General features: G+C 39.7%; 1 protein-coding gene and 1 pseudogene across 1 annotated transcript in view; one reads left to right on the top strand and one right to left on the bottom strand.

The window, feature by feature from the left end:
• The window catches only part of LOC114480290 (ephrin-B2-like), a 125244-nt gene that overhangs the window by 81376 nt on the left and 25853 nt on the right, over positions 1-18015 (top strand). The gene's annotated exons all lie outside the window — the stretch shown is intronic.
• On the bottom strand, positions 16123-16240 carry LOC114480888 (uncharacterized; annotated as a pseudogene).

The raw sequence follows: 18015 nt of genomic DNA, 5'->3' as shown, positions 1-18015 counted from the left end.
GAAACTCATCGCATGTACAGTTGGTCACCCATCCCATCCACCGTAACTAACAAGCAGCAGAGCTGTTAATAATAATAATAATAATAATAATAATAATAATAATAATAATAATAATAATAATAATAATAATAATAATAATAATAATAATGCAATGGATTTTATATATCACTCACATTGATGTGCATCATTCTTTCACTTAACACTTAGTGGTGGTAAGCTACTATTGTAGCCACAGCTGCCCTGGGGCAGACTGACAGAAGCAAGGCTGCCACAGTGCGTCATCAGTCCCTCCGACCACCACCAACACTCACTCACACCTCATTCATACTAGGCATCGTGGGTAAAGTGCCTTGCTCAAGGACACAATGACTTGGCTAGAGCGGGCTGAGTCAACAACTCTCCCCAACTGGTTGACCATCTAGGCCAGGGGTGTCAAACTCATTTTAGTCAGGGGCCAAATACGGACCAGTTTAATGCCAAGTGGGCCACGGATTATAGGTGTTAAAACAAGCATTTTTATCAGTTTTTAGCCTTAGTTTGCACTTTGTATGATGGTATTTAAAGTATATAAGGCAGCAACAATATCCAAGCAATAAGTGACAGATATCAGTCCTTGCATGATCTTAAATTTCCCTGATTTTGTGATGAATTTTTATTCAATTTGGGGGAATAATTTGAGAAACATTTTAGGATTTTGGAAAAACTTACAGTAATTTGACATTAAACATGACTTCCATCATGTGATATAAGCATGGGTAAACTGTGAACTCTGGAGAGAATTTGCAATTTAATTGAATTTGTGTATTTGGAGGTGCTGAGATATCTACTACTGAATTTGGTGGCAATTTACACAATGAGTTTTTCGATGTCATTTTTACTTTAAAGGGCTGGATTTGGCCCCCGGGCCTTGAGTTTGACTCGTCATCTAGGCAAAGGCGTCATCGAGCAACGTTTTAGACAGTAAATGGCAACTTTTACCACCAAGGATTTGGCAACATTGGTCAAGTTGGCTTGACTACCGCACTCGCTGTACGTTATTATAGGGATTGACTTTTCTATGTTCCTTTGCCCAAAATGGCATCCAAGTTATCCATAACTTGTACTAACTTACATTATAACATCAATGCTACTATTTTTGTAGGATAATTTGAAGACGAGAACATCTCACAGGGAGTTGCATCAATGCTTTGGGTTGTCAGATCCCTGTTCTTTGAAAAAGTGACGAGCGACGAATCGAGCATCTCACCTGGCGTATAGTATCCCGTACACACCATGACTAACAATCAGCAGAGCCATCATTCCCCTGATTCCCACATCCATCACTAACTCACCCCAACTGTTTGACCATCTAGGCAAAGGCGTCATCGAGCAACTTCTTGCAACGTTTTAGACAGCAAATGGCAACTTTTACCACCAAGGATTTGGCAACACTGGTCAAGTGAATGTCATCATAGGGATGGACTTTTCTATGTTCCTTAGCTCAAAATGGCGTTTGAGTTATGCATCACTGGTGCTAATTTACATTAACATCAATGCTTCTCTTTTCATTGGATAATTTGAAGAGTATAACATCTCACAGGTAGTTATATGCAATAGTTTGAGTTTGATACCTTGACGAATAATTTAAAATACCTTTTCTTACCTCTCTATGTTTAATTGTATGGCGTAATATCAAATTTACAAGTTCTATTTAAAGAAAAAAACACAGAGCAGTTCCAGCGGAGATGGATAACTGCTTTACCTTCATTAATAGAACTGTGGTATTTTTGTGTGCTTATGTTTTTTCCACATTGATTGATTCATCATCCAGTCAACATTTCAGAGTCAGTTTCAAGCTTATTATCAGTTTCAGTCCCACATTCCTCAAAGTACAGTTTCAGGGTTATTTTTAAAACAGGCACATTTCCATAAAATCGCAGTGACACGGAGGAATGTTCTTCTCAACCTTTCACACTTCTGACACCGCTTTATTTTCTTTCTCTTTCATCTCAATGAACCGATTGTTTTTAGGTAACGTATGCAGTGCTAAAATGATCCTACCACGCCGTCTGAGCTTGTTCAACGCAAAAAACCTGAAGTGACATGAAGATACAGGCAAAATAAAGTCTTTATCGAACTGGCAAAGACTCCAAACAAACCTCGAGACCTCACCGAGACAGAAACACGGGGCTAATGAGCGCGGGTACACAGGTTTTTCCAGTTCTGCGTACACCAGACACCCGTGGATAATTTCAGCTAAGCAAACAAGAGCCGGAGATTAGCCGCCGAACCACACACTTGAGGAGGAGATGCATACATGCACTCCCTGTGCAGACTGACATCTACAGCGTATGAATACAACTACATTTCTGAAAAGTGGAGACAAGAACATGATGAACACACACACACACACACACACTGGTTCAAAAAAAAAAAAAAAAAAGAAGACAGACTGCCACACAGCTAAGCACACAGTTTTTAGTTGGCAGCTTTAATCACAGAGGAGCTAAACAAACACAACTGTCATCAATTTCTTTCTCTCCGCTGCGCGCGACGTAATCTACGCAAACACACACTCCATATGCATGCACACACACACACACACACACACAACACAAACTATATATAATTGCCCTATGCTTTCCTCTTCATATCTCACCCTTCTTCTATCCACTTTCCCCCTCTTTCCCTCTCCAATTTTTTCCCTCGAGCAGTACGAAGGCACAGATGTCAAGATGCATTATTTCAGCTGGCTGCCTCCCATGTTTTGTATATGTGTGTGTGTGTATGTGTGCGTGTTTCTACAGCTTTCCACTTTTGGAAACAGGAGTAATGGCAGATAGGTGGAGTGCGCTGCTACTACACATTTGGCATTTGGCTACGATTCCGCATCAAACACACACAATAAGTCATTGTTCTGGCGTTACAGTCATGATTCAAGGACGTTTAAGGCAAGTATTCACAAACACTAGTGCATTCTAGTGAATCTGTGTTAATCCATTCGAAGGACCTCCATGCTCGTCGGGATTGTTTTTAGGGGCTTGTTTCCGTCAGGGTTATTCAAACACAATGGCGAGGCCAGTTTGCCGTGCGTGTGCGTAGACTCCAGTGCATGTCATGGCCAGTGGGTTTCACAGAGTGGCACGTAATGAGAAAAAGAAAGTTGCAGAAGGACAGGGAGCTGTCTTTGTCCCCTGTGTGAAGACTCAAAATGAGATCTAAAAATAACAACATTGGCCTCTGGAAAAAGAAATACAAGTGTAATGGGAAAAGGTAAGAATAATGGGAATGAAATGATGTAGCAATAATCAAAAACACATTTCCCAAATGAAGACAAATTTGCTGTAGTCGAGGTGCAGGAGTCCATTAAGTAAGTGTGATGGGGACTCATTTTGAAGCATGTGATACATTTATTCAGATGTGAAAAAAAAAAAAAAAAAAAACCTACAAAAATACTCCATAAAAAGTTGCCTGAAACCCTGATGCTGAGTTCGCCCTCGCTGCCTGTGGGTTAATACGTCAAGTCATGAACCGTTCAACCCTCGCTGTTGCTCTGCCGAAGGCTTCGCCGTCTCACTCTAACCTCATTTCCCGTCATCTCTCAACTGTTACTATCTAATAATGCCATAAAGTGCCCCGATGATACGGACGATTTCTGAGTCTCTGTTTTTCTCTCGCCGAATGAACGGTAGAACCTTGTGAGATGTAGGTTGAATAAAAAATGTTACTCCAGTGTGTCAAAAGAGACTTTTTCAAGTGTAAAAGCGACTAAAATGACTTTGTTGCTCCAATGCTGCGCTTTTTTTTCCTTATTTTTTTTTGTTGCTCAAATTGTGTCTTTAATTAACAAAATGACTGGCAAGGTGAAGGAATTTGCCTCCACAGTGTTGTGTGTCACCAGATAGCATAATAACCTCATTACCCTGTGGACAAGAGAGTTGGCAATGACTCGCACAGGTGAGGTTTTCAGTTTGTACAACAATGATTGGTAGTTACCAATCTGCTGACTCAGCCTGACCTACAAGCTAGGATGTACAAAGTAATTCAGTAATGAGTAAGCTATCTCTGAAAAGATGCTTTATTGTAGACTGATAGACACACACTATTGATTATTAATATAGATTACACTTTAGTTGTGAAGTATTTCAGTTTGTTGTTAAAGCTGCTGGAGATTAGAATTTAAAATCAGATAAAGACATATTTTAGGCCTTATAGATTAATAAATTGAAGATGTAAAAGGTTGAAATCGCTGCTGTAAACAGTCCGTTTGTTGACATTTTTTGGAAAAGTTGGGCACGTTGCATTGTGGGATGTGGAGTTCCGTAAACGGATGCACAGAAGTGTTTTTACTTCATTCTCACTGTGATTTCTAGTGTTTCTTTGCCAGACAAGGAGGACAGTGATTCATTTGACACAATTTTTGTTTTGTTCCCTGTATTCCCTGTAATACCGCCACTCTGCGGCACATTCAACTTTGGCCGGATTTGGATCTTTCCGTGTGAACCCCCCGAAAATAAACATCTGTCATTGTTTTTGTCACAACTTTCAGTTCATGAAAACACCATAAATATGTTGGGAAGTTGGGAAGGCAAAGTTTTTAGGCGCAAAAACTAAAAAATAACTTTAAGAATGAATTAAAAACATGTATGCATTTGTCTATGGGACTCCACATCCCACAATGCAATGTGTGAAACTTTTCCAACAATGTCAACAGTGTTTACAGTGAAGATTAAAACAAACTTTCAAATGACAAATTTTTTTTCATTTATTGGCCTATGCCAGGGATTGTCAACTGGTGGGTTGGGAACCAAAAGTGGGTCGCGTACAGCTGGTCAAAAAATAAATAAATTTAATTTCTCTCATGTCTATGCCGCTGAGGCAGTCAGGCACTCGACTGGACCTTTGTGATGAATTTAGTGAAAGTAAACAAAAGGACACTCAAAATACACATAACAACAAAAACTTGAAAAAAATACACAAAGTAAGAAAAAAATAAAATAAAATATATATATATATATATAAGACTCCTAAAACAAAAAAATACATAAAATTATAGCAAAGAACAACAAAAATACACAAAATGAGAGAAAAGTATTCAAAATGACTCCTAAAACATTTAAAAGTTACACCAATGGACAATAAAAACACACAAAACAACCTTAAAATACACAAAATGAGAGAAAAGTATGCAGAATTACTCCAGAAAACATACAATCTTAGAGAAAATTCACTAAAGCAGTGATTCTCAAGTGGTGGGTCGGTACCCAAAGGTTGGCCACGGACGGGTGAGTCGTGGACAGCTGGTCAAGCAAAAATAAATACTTTTATTTTGACAGGCATGCTGTGAAATGCATGTTGCACAGGAATATATATGTATATATATGTGTGCATTTTAAAAAAGATTATATATATATATATATGTGTGTTTTCAAAAGCTATTTTTGAAAAACTAAATTTGGTTGGTTGAATTCTCGAAACAAGTGGGTGAAACCAGTTGAGAACCCCGGGTTTATACATTTTGTCTATCTGATTAAAAAAAAAAAAAAAATCTCCAGCAGCTTTAAAATACAGTTTTAATGGGGAAAAAAACAATAAGTATAAGTCTTGCAGTTTGGCCGGACATTTACTCTTGGATAATTACATCTGTGTGTGTGTGTGTGTGTGTGTGTGTGCGTGTGATGCCCCAGTAGACGAGCTTCCTAAATGCATGTTTGTTTGTTAGATGGTGGACCTTGGAGCTTCACTCAGGCTTATTACGATGTTTGATTGCATCGTGGTTTATGCACACGTCCTTCCCACAGCACATCATTTATAACACACACACACACACAGGATTGTATTCCACAGGCTGGTGTATTTGAGTTGTTTCTCTATTCTTGTGGAGTTCATTAAAAGCCTTCATTAGACTGACAGCGACGTGTGATTACAGTCTTTAAGATGTAAGGCCCCACTCCGTCACTGCCTTCCTTCAAAAGTCAGTGTGTGACGTGAAACGCTCAGTGGGCTGGAGAGTAGGGGACATGTTGTTTGTGTGTCTTTAGGAGCCCTTAAACTTCTGTAAGTGTCGACTCTTTGACATTTGTCATGAATATTGCCCAGAAAGGAGTGACATTTATGAGCCTCCCATTGGCTTCTGCCTTTTCTCTGTCTTTCTCCCAATCTTACCCTCCTCCTTTCACACCCCCTCTGCTTTCCGTCTTCTTAAATTAGAACTCTTTTGCGTGCCGCCATCTTCCCACTTGCACTCACTTTCCTTTTTCCTCCTGCTGCACATCACAGAACGCTGTCACATTCCTCCCTTCAGACCACTGACCCACTTCCCTCTTTTCAGCATCATTCCTCTGCTTTCTTGTTTTTTTTTTTCATTTGAATTTTTTTTTTTATACCAGACGTTCGTCCTTCAGTCAAGCAACTACTTCTTCTTTTTTTTTTTTTTTTTACACGCATGTTACCCTTTGCTCCAAATTGCATCTCAGGGAAAACGTCTAGCCTACATTTCGAACCCAAAACGCACAAAATAAACGCAGCACGTTTGACCGTCCTGTCCTCCAGAGGTTTGGAATCGGGTGTCATTTATTCTGCTGTCGTGCATTAACCTTGTAAAACCATGTCTATCGTATTAAATACATCACATTTGTCTTCCATCGCATATTTGAATAAATGTAAAGCAGCAAAAGGCGTTTTTTTTCCCTATAAACTTAAGAGCCAAGTAACACTCCCAGAGAACATTATTAGGTTTGATGGGAAGAATGTAAAATAGCAGTAGTTTTAGGAGTAAAAAAATCTATTCGTAAAATTGACTTTTAGTGTCAAAAGTTCCCAGTCAACCTCAGAATAGACTTTAAAGTTCTGCTGCTGGTGTATAAATCTGTGAATGGGTTTGGTCCAGAATACGTCAGTGACATGTTAGTCAGGTATGAACCCAGCAGGTCTCTCAGATCTATGGACACAGGTCAGATAGTGGAGCCCAGAGCTCACAGTAAACATGGTGATGCTGCTTTTAGTTGTTATGCTGCAGTTAAGTTGAACAACCTGCCAGCAGAGCTGAAGTCAGCATCTAATGTGAACATTTTTAAAGTCTTTTTCTTTACTGCGAATGACTGAGAGGGAGATTTTTAATCACATTGTTGTTGATTTAAAGTTTTTACTGTTGATTTTAAATGATTTTACTGTTGATTTTAAATGATTTTACTGTTGATTTTAATGTTCTTATTGATTTTTTAATCTGTTAAAGGTTTTCTGTTGCACTTTTTAATCATGTAAAGCACATTAAATTGCCTTATGTATGAAATGCACTATTCAAGGTTGGGTCAGTTATAATTGTAATCACGTAATTGGTAATTAATCACAATTATGACATAAGTGAGAAAATCTGTTGCCGTTGTAATCGTAATTAAATTGATTTGAGCTCAAATAATTGATTTTGTAATTGTAATTGGCGCATAAAAACGTGTTATTTCACAATTTCACTAAACGCAAGTTACAGTTCTATGGCTTACACGTATGTCGTTAAAAAGATTACAATATGTTTCACATCAAGTTTACCTGTCAGTTCTTTTTAGGATCATTTTATTATTAAAAAAATTGAAATCTAGGGGTACAGTATACTGGCACAAAAAACAGCTCAGACGCCCACACAAAAATATTTATACCAATATTTGTATGGGTATAATGGAAGCCTAGCAAGGTAACCATTAGATGAAAAACAAAATTAGATGATAGACAATATATTTTAAGTGTATTTTACGGCTGGGTCAAAACTGACCCGTTATCATAAGAGATGCTAACAGGACGCTAAAGTTGTTTATTAAATGTTCAGTAATTGTGATTGATTGTAATTCCGGTCAACGTAATGATAATTGAGTTGTAATTGAGCATGGATAATTGAGGACGTAATTGTAATTTTTAAATGTAATTGACCCCAACCCTGGCGGTATACAAATAAATATGCCTTGCCTTGCCAAGGTCATCCAAACACTGTGTTTCTCCCTCACACAGACACATTGTGTTTCAAAGATAGCGTTTCTCTTTGCTGAGCTTCTGCACCCCGTGGCAGAGCAGGAGTCGTGTGGCGAGGGTCGCCCGTTTCTCCTCTTGTAACACGTCGATGGCGAGGTGCCAACGCTGTAATCCTCGCGATGACAAACACTGTCAAAGCGAGGGTTCTGCCTGAGAGGGATCCCTCTCTACAAAGAGCAGAGGCTGCGATTAGAAAAGGCGCTAATTAACAGGAGGGAAGGGAAAAAAGGAGGAAGAATCGCTGCAACGCTTGTTTTTGCCTTCGCTGTGATGAAAGTATGACAACGTGACGGGAGAGCTGTGCGTCCCCCCCCCTCTTCTGCACAGAAACCGTGCTTAAAATGAGCAGGTAAATCAGGCTAATGTTTGACTGTTGGCGTTTATGTCCCTGTTAAGCGCTTGCACAGGTGTGTACACGTGCAGTTTGTGTGTGTCCGTGAGTGTGCGGCTCTGAATAGAGGATTTTGTGCCCCCTCCCAAGACACTGGGAGGGGGGGTCATCAGATGCCTTCAAGAAACTAAGAATATTTTTGGAACAATTTCAGCCGATTTTTTTTTTTTTTTAATCCCTTTTTTTGCAACGACGCCAAACTTGACATATTTTAACCTATTTTCATCACTTTTTCTTGTCATGTTGTGGCTCCATTTAATGCATTTTTACGACATTATTGCCATTTCTGACACTTCTCCGTCAAATTCCAATGCCTCTTCTGCACATTTTTTCCACTTTCAAGACATTTTCGACACTCGTAAACCCTTTCCACCACTTTTCCCCCCTAATGTTGCATATGTTGACCCATTTTTTTTCACTTTTTACCTCTTTTCACCAAATGTCATGCTTATTTTTGACAATTTAACCACATTCACCACTTTTTTTTTTTGCCCATTATTTGCCAGTTTAAACTAACTGTTCCTTCTAATTGTTCCATTATTGACACTTTAAACCTGTTTTACAAATATTTACCTCTTTAAGGTTCATGACTATATGCTATGGTGCACATAATAATAAACTTCCTGCATAACAGTGGATATTATTCAGATAAATAAATAAATGTGTTTATCACAGATTCATAGAACAATAGAACATCATTTTGCTGACTCTATGGATGGACCCCACAAAGCTCTCCCCTTTATAGATAACCCTGTCTCCATATGACTGTTCTTCAATGTTCATGTCTGTGTTCAACCACCTTCAGCTACAGTGGGGGGTCCCTGGTCTCTGGAACCTTTATTTTAGGGCTCACAGGTTGAGAACCACTGACTTAGAGGACTGAAGAGAACTGGACAGGGTTTATGTTTAAAGTTTTATCAGAGTAGATTCGGAGAAAGACATCGCTCAAGCCTTGTTAGCTGATACTGTAGTGTCCTGTTACCTGCACTGGTGCCTGTTGCCCCAGGTGTGTGTGTGTGTGTGTGTGTGGACCACCCTGATAAAACATGTGGCTTTTCAATTAGTTTGACTCGAAACTGATGAAATAGTGCAAAATAAATTTAATAGTAGGCTTAGTCTAAATATTTTTTTTTTCCGTGAGCTCTATTTTGAGTTAATAGGAGTGACTTTTTATTAGCTTGATAGGTTTTGCAGGTTTCAGGTGCGTTTCGTCCCATTTTACCTTGGTTTGACACGAGGGTCTACACAATTTCAATGCTTATATTAAGACTGTGGTCTTTACTGTTGGATCAATTTTACGACATGAAGCTACTTACCGGTACTGGTCAATGTGTGTTTAAAAATAAGCACACTTGAATAGGCGTACCTACCTACCCACTTACGGCAGAATCAAGACCATCAACAACATTTTGGACTCTTGGACCGAAAGGTTTTGATCGTCCTTTAGCAGGGGTGCACATGGTTTTTTTTTTTTTTTTTTTTTTTGGTCTGATTCTCAGGGTAGCACTAGAGTTGTCTGTAACCATGAGGAGAAAATGGAGGGATGCGTGGATAATAATGTGACATTTTACTTTGTCTTCATTAGAAAATGACTAGAAACAGCACTGCCAAATGTCTGTTCATTAAAGTCCCACAGAATATGAAGCTTTATAAACAAATGAGAGAAAACTCAATGTTCAAAAACCTGAAAAAAAAAAAAAAATTAAAATAAAATGACAGCTTTAAAGCACATACAACAGCTTTGAACGTTTTTGTTATCCTACAGAATGTCATCGTCGCCATTACTCTCCTTCTGACCGCCTTCCATGTTTTTCTATTTGTGGTGAAATGTGTTGATTTGAATTGTACGTGATTTCTCTGAATATTGTTGCCACAGGCTTATGAAAAGGTGTGTGGATGAAGCTTTGGGTACCTGTATCAAAGAAGTAGGGTTGTTTGCTGTTATCCGATGTGCTGGTATTGTCCACCACTAAATTTCCGATATTAACCGATACCGATCAATGCATAGAACCCTTCCCCAACCTAATTTTAGGTCATATTATATATATATCACCATGGAAACAAGAGGTCAAGGCTTCTTTTAATGGGATGCCCCAATGGATGTATTCCACAAATAAACTTCTGTGCAAAATAGGAATACTTATTCAACTTCAGTAATGGAACAAGTGCCACATGCATTTTTATTGGGTCGTCTCAAACAATAGTACATGTAACGATGTTCACCAATATCACATTTTATGACTAATATCGGCCAAGAGAAGCTGTTTTTGTCCACCAGCGTGATTTTCTGCAACATATTTCTTTGCGTGTTCATTTGCGTTAAGTTGGCTAACCTCCAGCCACTCAGTTCTGATACTACAGTTGAACAAAATAAATAAAAATTGGTAAATCCGGAAATTTGAGTCCAATATTCATTTTTAGGCTAATATCCGATATAAATATCGGATCAGGACACCCCTAGTAAATTCATTGCTTTATGGAACTTCTCTGACATTTTTAATGCACAACAATCTTAGGATAATATTCCCAAATAGATACACAAATGTGCATTCCAGCATTTGTTTTGGTGTGCATTGTTTATTTTAAGGGTGCATGTGCACCACATACTGTATGTGCATCCCCGATTATAGGAATAGCGGAAATTTCCATTCATATTTTTTTGTGGTAATTTGGTTCAACATTGCTGTGTGAGGGAGACATTGATTATTATTCAAGAAATTGGGAATTCATGTATGCTAACCAACGTACAGGACACAGCTGTAAGTGTGTTTTGAAATAATTTGGGGTTGTGACTCAGGAGTTTGCAGATTTTGGCCTATAACTGCAGGGTTAGAGGTTTAAATCTCTCTCCTGCCAAACACCACCTGACTATATATAGTTGTCAGTTCTCCACTGGTCTCTGCTGCTGTATCCAAGTCCATCATGATGCTGGCTCTACTTGTTTGGTGATGCTGGCTAGCAGCCGCTTCCTAGCAAGCCCTATCATACCCACAAGCCCGAGGGCTTTCCAAAGTCGCCCTCCAGCCAACTTCCACCAACAGGTTCCAAGACTTCCAACCATTGCACTGGCTTTTGAGAATATGGCCTTGATATTACTTCCATCCTCACCTCATCGGATACCTTCTGATTGATTAGCACCACCTGTTTGGTATCTCGACAATCCCTTGATTAAATGTGTTGGTAAAATCGAAGATTGGTTGTGTTGATGACCTCAGCAGTTTCATGACCTAAAACCAACAGAGAAAGTTAACCTGGAGCTTTTTAGTTGAGTGGAATAGAGTGGCTTCAGGGTTCTGAGATTTTTTCTCTCTTCGTGTAGCGAGCTAGGAGTAAGAAAGTCCGTATAGAAGAACAACGTGTGCGCAGAGCCTTGAAGACGGTGAGATGGGACGACAAGACTGGCGCTGACCCATTTCTCCAGGCCACCAACTGAGTGGATGATATAATTGTGAGGAGGTACATGCATGCACACACAAACCTTCAGACAAACTCACAACGCTAGTCAAACAAGGACACAGACCTGAACACTCTTCAAATTTCAATCCTAAAGAAACAAAGAATGGGGTTGAGCAGCTTTTGGAATGATTATTAGTTTTTTTTTTGCGAGAAGCTAAGATTGTAGCTTCACTGTAAACACCTGATATGGTAAATTACCAAACTCTAACTCCATGTAAGGACTGGCCAGTTATGGCCAGACTGCCTTAAGCAGGCCAGATATAAACCACACTGATGATGTACACCAACATTGCTGCACGGACATGAGTTTTGACTTACGCTATCAGAAACACACATAAGCAGAGAGAGCACCAAACAGCAGCAGATTTGCAGGGACACACACTCCCTTATGGTTAACCTAAAAATCTCAGACTGGTCTTTCCATTAATGCAACTTTTGAGAGAAAAACCCTTGTTCGCCCTAAAGCTAGACTCTGCTCAGTTATCAAAAAACGTGATAACTGTACCTTTAATACATCAGCGTAACCTGTGCTTAGCTAGCATGAGAAAATCCAAAGTAATACTTGAAGTCGGAGATGGGCAACTTTTATCAGAGGAGGGGCCATAAAAATGTGAGTCTGATCTGAGGACGACATTATCAACGTTCATGTTAGCATTGAGAATGAAGACCCATCTGAGCATTAACATAGTAAAGAACAAAGACTTTTGTCATTGTCGTCCTTTTGTGTGGGTTTTCTGGATGCTCTTGAGTTTTTAGACATTTTGTGCGTTTATTTTGTCGATTTTATTGTCAATATGGCAATTTTTTTGGGCCTTTTTTTATGTTTATCAAGTCATTGAATATTTTTGTTGTTTGTATTTTTGTCATTTTGTGCAATTTCGTTGGTATTTTGTGTGTCTTGGAAGTCCTTTTGTATATTTAGTGTGTTTTTGTTATCATTTTGTATACTTTTGTCGACAGTTTTGTGCATTTTGCTGTCCTTTTTTGTGTCTGTGTATAATGTACAGAGTAACTTCATGAATTACATTTTTTTTGGGGGGCAGCACAAAATTAGACCAAGGGCCCCCCCACCAGTTGCCAATGTCTGCTTTAAATCAACCCGTAAGCTCTGCCTGTTTCTCCTATATCTCAGCCGCCTGCATCGCTCAGTACAACCACTTTGATAAAAAGGTTTTAAATCAACTCTGCACAACAGAAGTCAATCTGGAATAAACTATCAACGTTCTTTGAGTATGCATGAGTAGCCATCGAAGTGTTCATTTTCTTTGATTGTAGCGATGTTGTGTTGTCGCAACATACACACATACATGCAGTGTATAAACCCATACACACACGCACACATGAACCGAATGCCCTCGCTGCCCCCAGATGGGAACATTGACCCAGTTCTAGAGAACATTGGTTGTGACTGTCCTACATGGCTCGCACTTCGCTGACGTTACACAAGGCTCATGCATTCAGTCACTGGTTCTCCCTTAAATGACTCCGTGCTCTCTCTCTCTCTCTCTCTGAGGTTCTCCCTTCCCATCTTTGTCCACGCATGTCTTTCTTGCAATGCCATTATGCGCATCCATGCTCCAGCGCTCACATTTACTGGAGTTATTTTTCAAAGTGGGCAGTCCGACTTGTTCATCTGTAATTAGGAACAAACAAGAGGAAGTCCGCCTTTGTGTTCACGCCCCTTATTTATGACCTTATTTATGTCCCTCCCCTTCCTCTCACACAGCAATGATGATGACTCCCCTCCGCCACCCCCGTGACCTCATGCACGTTATATACAGCATACAGTATATAGGCTCTAAGCAGCTTTAGGAGCTTATTTAGGAGCTTTAGGAGATTGTTTTTTGACGTAGCCTTACTCGACTTATGGCGTCCTAATGTCACAATTGTCTGCCATTTTTAACCTTCCGTGCCTAGACCAGATTATGCAGGACAGATGCGTCATAGGCTGTATGTATACATGCATAATGATGTACACGTAAACATTCATGACCTTTATGCACATATTAGAAAAAAAAAGGTTACACACACAGAATCAGCGAGGCAGGATTAGCTTTACGCCCCAAAGCAGTGCTGTCAAATTAGATTTGGATAAAAAAGTACAGTAGAAAGTGTGAAGAAAAAGCAGCAGTTTTGCACTCTTAGAACAGGAAATCACAGCAGATGTGTCACAACCAATCAAGCCTTCTCATCGCACGGGTATGTGTAGGAATACAGCGCGTTTCCTGATGTAACACTCGGATGTCTTCTTTATCCTAGTTGTTAGAATGAAGATTGACATAGTTTTGTTGGTGGTGGAGTTTAATAAAAAGCAGGGGTGGACTGGGACAAAAATTCAGCCTTGGCATTTTTTCTGACCAGATCAGCCCACTACATTATCAGCTACACCATGTAGAAGCTGTTATTAAGTCAGCGATGCTCAACAGCTGGCATTTTATGTCTTAATCATATCCCCAGAAAACCTTAAAATGGAGAAAGTTTTAATCCCTTTTTTTCCTTTGGCCATTTCGCTATTTTCTTTGTCCTATTTTTACCCCTTTTCAAAAAAGTTTAGCTACTTTTTGCCAATAAATATCTTTTTTTTGGTAAATTTTTGCAGGTTCATTTTGACACTTCTATCCAATTCTTTTCCTTTCTTTAGTTTTTTTTGGGCCACTTTTTATCCAAGTAAGCTAACTTTTGCCCAATGAATAATAATATTAATAATAACAATTCATTGGATTTTTATCACTGGTCTCATTTTTCCCTACATTTTGCCTCATTTTCTTCCACAATTGTGGAACTATTGTTGCCACATTTTGCCCGTTAAAGCTACCCTTTGCCATTACATACCACCTCTTTATTTCCCCATTTTTTGGCCACTCTTGACTGCTTTTGGCCCATTTTGGTCACTTTTCACTCTTTTATTCCCATGTTTTTGCCATGCAGTATTTGGATCATTTTTGGCCACCTGTTAACATGTCTGCCTCCACTCACTTGTCAAAAAAAAAAAACATAGCTGACCGTGACGGCCCACTTTGGGTTCACGGCCCACCAGGATGATGCCCGGTATGCCAGATGGCCAGTCCACCCCTGATAAGATGCAAAACCCATGACCTTCCAAACACACGAGACGCAGAACGACTTAGATCCAGAGGAAAGGAGGAGGTCATGGGTGGTGTACGGTTGATCGTAAATAGGACAGGATAGATGGAGAGAGAATAACTGCTGAGGAATAAAATGTCACCGAGCACAGAGGAGAAATCAGCCATACACGGTCACAGAAACTGAGCTCATTTTCTCTGGGGTGGACTGTGCCCCCGTGTGTGTGTGTGTGTGTGTGTGTGTGTGTGTGTGTGTGTGTGTGTGTCGCTTGAGCTCTCAGGTAATGGTGTCTACTCTGTGGACAGATGTGTGAAATTGAGACACTGTGTGAGATTTCTGTGCGAGTGTCCTCGGTCAGCATGTGACGCATCGTGAGAGTTCAGCCTGTGACCGAAGTCGGTGCGTCCAAGGTGTCATCACCTCAGCTTATCTATGAGGGTTTATCTCAGTAAAGCTAATTGAATTCATACATTAACTTTATAAAGCTGCTAAATTAGCATCCTTTCATGGAATTTGAACAGATGGAAAGTCTTCATCGTGATCAAAGTCCTTACGCCTGTAGCCTTGTGAGCCTGATTATTTCCAACTGCCCAGTTTCATGCTTGCACTTTCCATGACCCTTCTGGTATGCAGCAACAATCAGTTGTGTAGTTATGTTATGGTTGGACTAAAGTAACTAGATGCTGTATGGGAGACACAAAATTTGCAAACTTAATTCTCAAGCAAGCGCAGACGCAAACCTCCACCAAGCGCCAAATCTCCTCTTATCCAGGTATTGGCAGTTATCTGGATCATTGATCCTGATCATTGGACCATGATCATTCACACTTTAAAGGCTTGGAGCTAATGTACAGTATATGCTCATTTATAACCATACAGTACGTCCAAATGTATGCACACCCCTATTTTTTTGTTACGATGAAATGCACAATCTAGTTAATAATAATAATAATGCATCAGTTTTATATAGCGCTTTATCATAGACACTCAAAGTCGCTTTACAGAATTAAGGCATTATTCTTTCACTCCACACTTAGTGGTGGTAAACTACTATTGTAGCCACAGCTGCCCTGGGCCATCGGCCCCTCCGACCACCACCAACACTCACTCACACACTACATTCATACTAGGCAATGTAGGTGAAGTGCCTTGGCCAAGGGTACAATGACAGATACCACTGGGTGACTGCCACCCCACTGTGGCACCTGGAATTCTCAGTGGTCTCCCATCCAACTACTAACCAGGCCCAGACCTGCTTAGCTTCCGAGATCTAACGGGATCGGGCAATGACAGGCTGGTATGGCCACAAATGGTAGTTAATTCTAATAAGTAACTCCCATGACAAGTTAATATTTCTGAACTTTCCCGGAAATTCCCTTACTTTTGTTGCTTACTTACTACTAATATTACTTATTAGTAGTAAGTAAGGAAGTTGTTGTTTATGAATTACGATCTCAACATGTTTGGGTTAGGATTAGGGTTAACGTTAACCCTAATCCTAACCCTGTTTGGCCTGCAAGCCTGCCATTAAGTGTATGATAAGGCACTCATGAGAATAAGGCATTAATAAGTACTTAATGATGACTGATGAAGAGCCAATATGTTACTAATGCTAATAAGCAACTAATCAATGGTTAGTGGGTGTTCCCTAAACTAAAGTGTGCCAATTTCTAGTTAATTCCAATAAATAACTCCCATGACAAGTTAATATTTTTGAACTTTCCTGAAAATGCCTGTACTTTTGTTCCTGTGGAATTTTACTGGAAATGTCCCGCCCCTAAGAAACCCTTTTTTGAAACTTTGTTCTAACATTTGGCGTTTCTGATGTGTTTGTTGTAATTATGATGGTTGAAGACAGGCTACATTTTGGTTTTCTTCCACTTTTCTTCCACTTTTCCCAAAAAAAAAAAAAAAAAAAAAAAGAGATGTTGAGGCCATCGTCTCTGCCATTCTATGCTTTTACCAGCTTAAAATTATTTCCTACAGCTCGTACTTACCCTGTCTGCAAACCACTTTCATACCGACATGTCACAAACAAACTTTCAGAGGCCTATTTTTGTTTTGTTTTTTTGTTCTCCTTGTTTGTAGTTGGATCCAAGCGCTCCCACTACACAGTCAACAGTGAGTCTTTGTCTCTATTGACGGCACACTAAACTTGGACACATTTGGAAAACATCACGCTACATTGAAAGTAATGATATGCTCTGCATTTTCGAAGTGGAACGATAATCATATCATGGTACGGTGTGTGTGCCTTTTTTTTTTTCATACATCAAAGGAGGGGGGAGGGGGGAGGGGTGAATTAATGCCAGTTCTGTTTCAGTACATTACTTTTTACCTTCGCCACCAACGCGAGGTAATGGCATGCGATAGCTCGGTTAATACGTCACAGCCAGGTTGTAAAAACGCCACGGCAGATTTATGAAGACGGTTTTTAGTTACAGGAAATTTTAGGGTTTTGGGATTTTTCTTTCAAAAGTTGGGGGTGAAGATGAGGGGACTTGGGAGAGGACGAGACAGAAAAATGGAATCCTTTGGCTTGGCCACGAGGGAGCTCGGATCAGGTTTTACACTCTTCATCATCGTCGAGATGACACACATGGAGCCAATTTGAATGACTACAAAGAATTTAAACAGGAAGGTACGAGTTAATCTAATGCCCACTCGACCATACAAACACAAATTATGTGTCGTTGCTCTCCGTGAGTGACAAACCTAAATGTATCGTTTTTGTGGTGTGATGAAAAAGAAGGAATTTGCGTTAAAAAATGCACCGGAAATCAAGCACGTACTTTTAATTGAATGTGTGCAGCGATCTTCTCCTGTAGCATGTGTGCTACTTCATAGATACTGCATAGTCGAAGGGCTCCCAGTTAGAAAATCACTTCTTAAATACGACATTTTCACAGTTTCACTTTTATTTAAAGGGTATTCCTGTATGGTTTATGGTCATATTTTGTATATAGCCCCATGTGACCCCAGCCCCTTGTAACCCAGCCCTTTGTGACCCCGGCCCCATTTGGGACAACGGATGGACATTAGCCACTGGCTACAATTTGGCGTGTTTACATTCATGTATTTTTTAT

The sequence above is a fragment of the Gouania willdenowi genome, chromosome 18 (genome assembly GCF_900634775.1).
Source record: "Gouania willdenowi chromosome 18, fGouWil2.1, whole genome shotgun sequence".
Taxonomy (NCBI): domain Eukaryota; kingdom Metazoa; phylum Chordata; class Actinopteri; order Blenniiformes; family Gobiesocidae; genus Gouania; species Gouania willdenowi.
The sequence above is the reverse complement of the archived record's forward strand: the minus strand, read 5'-3'. Positions and strand labels throughout refer to the sequence as shown.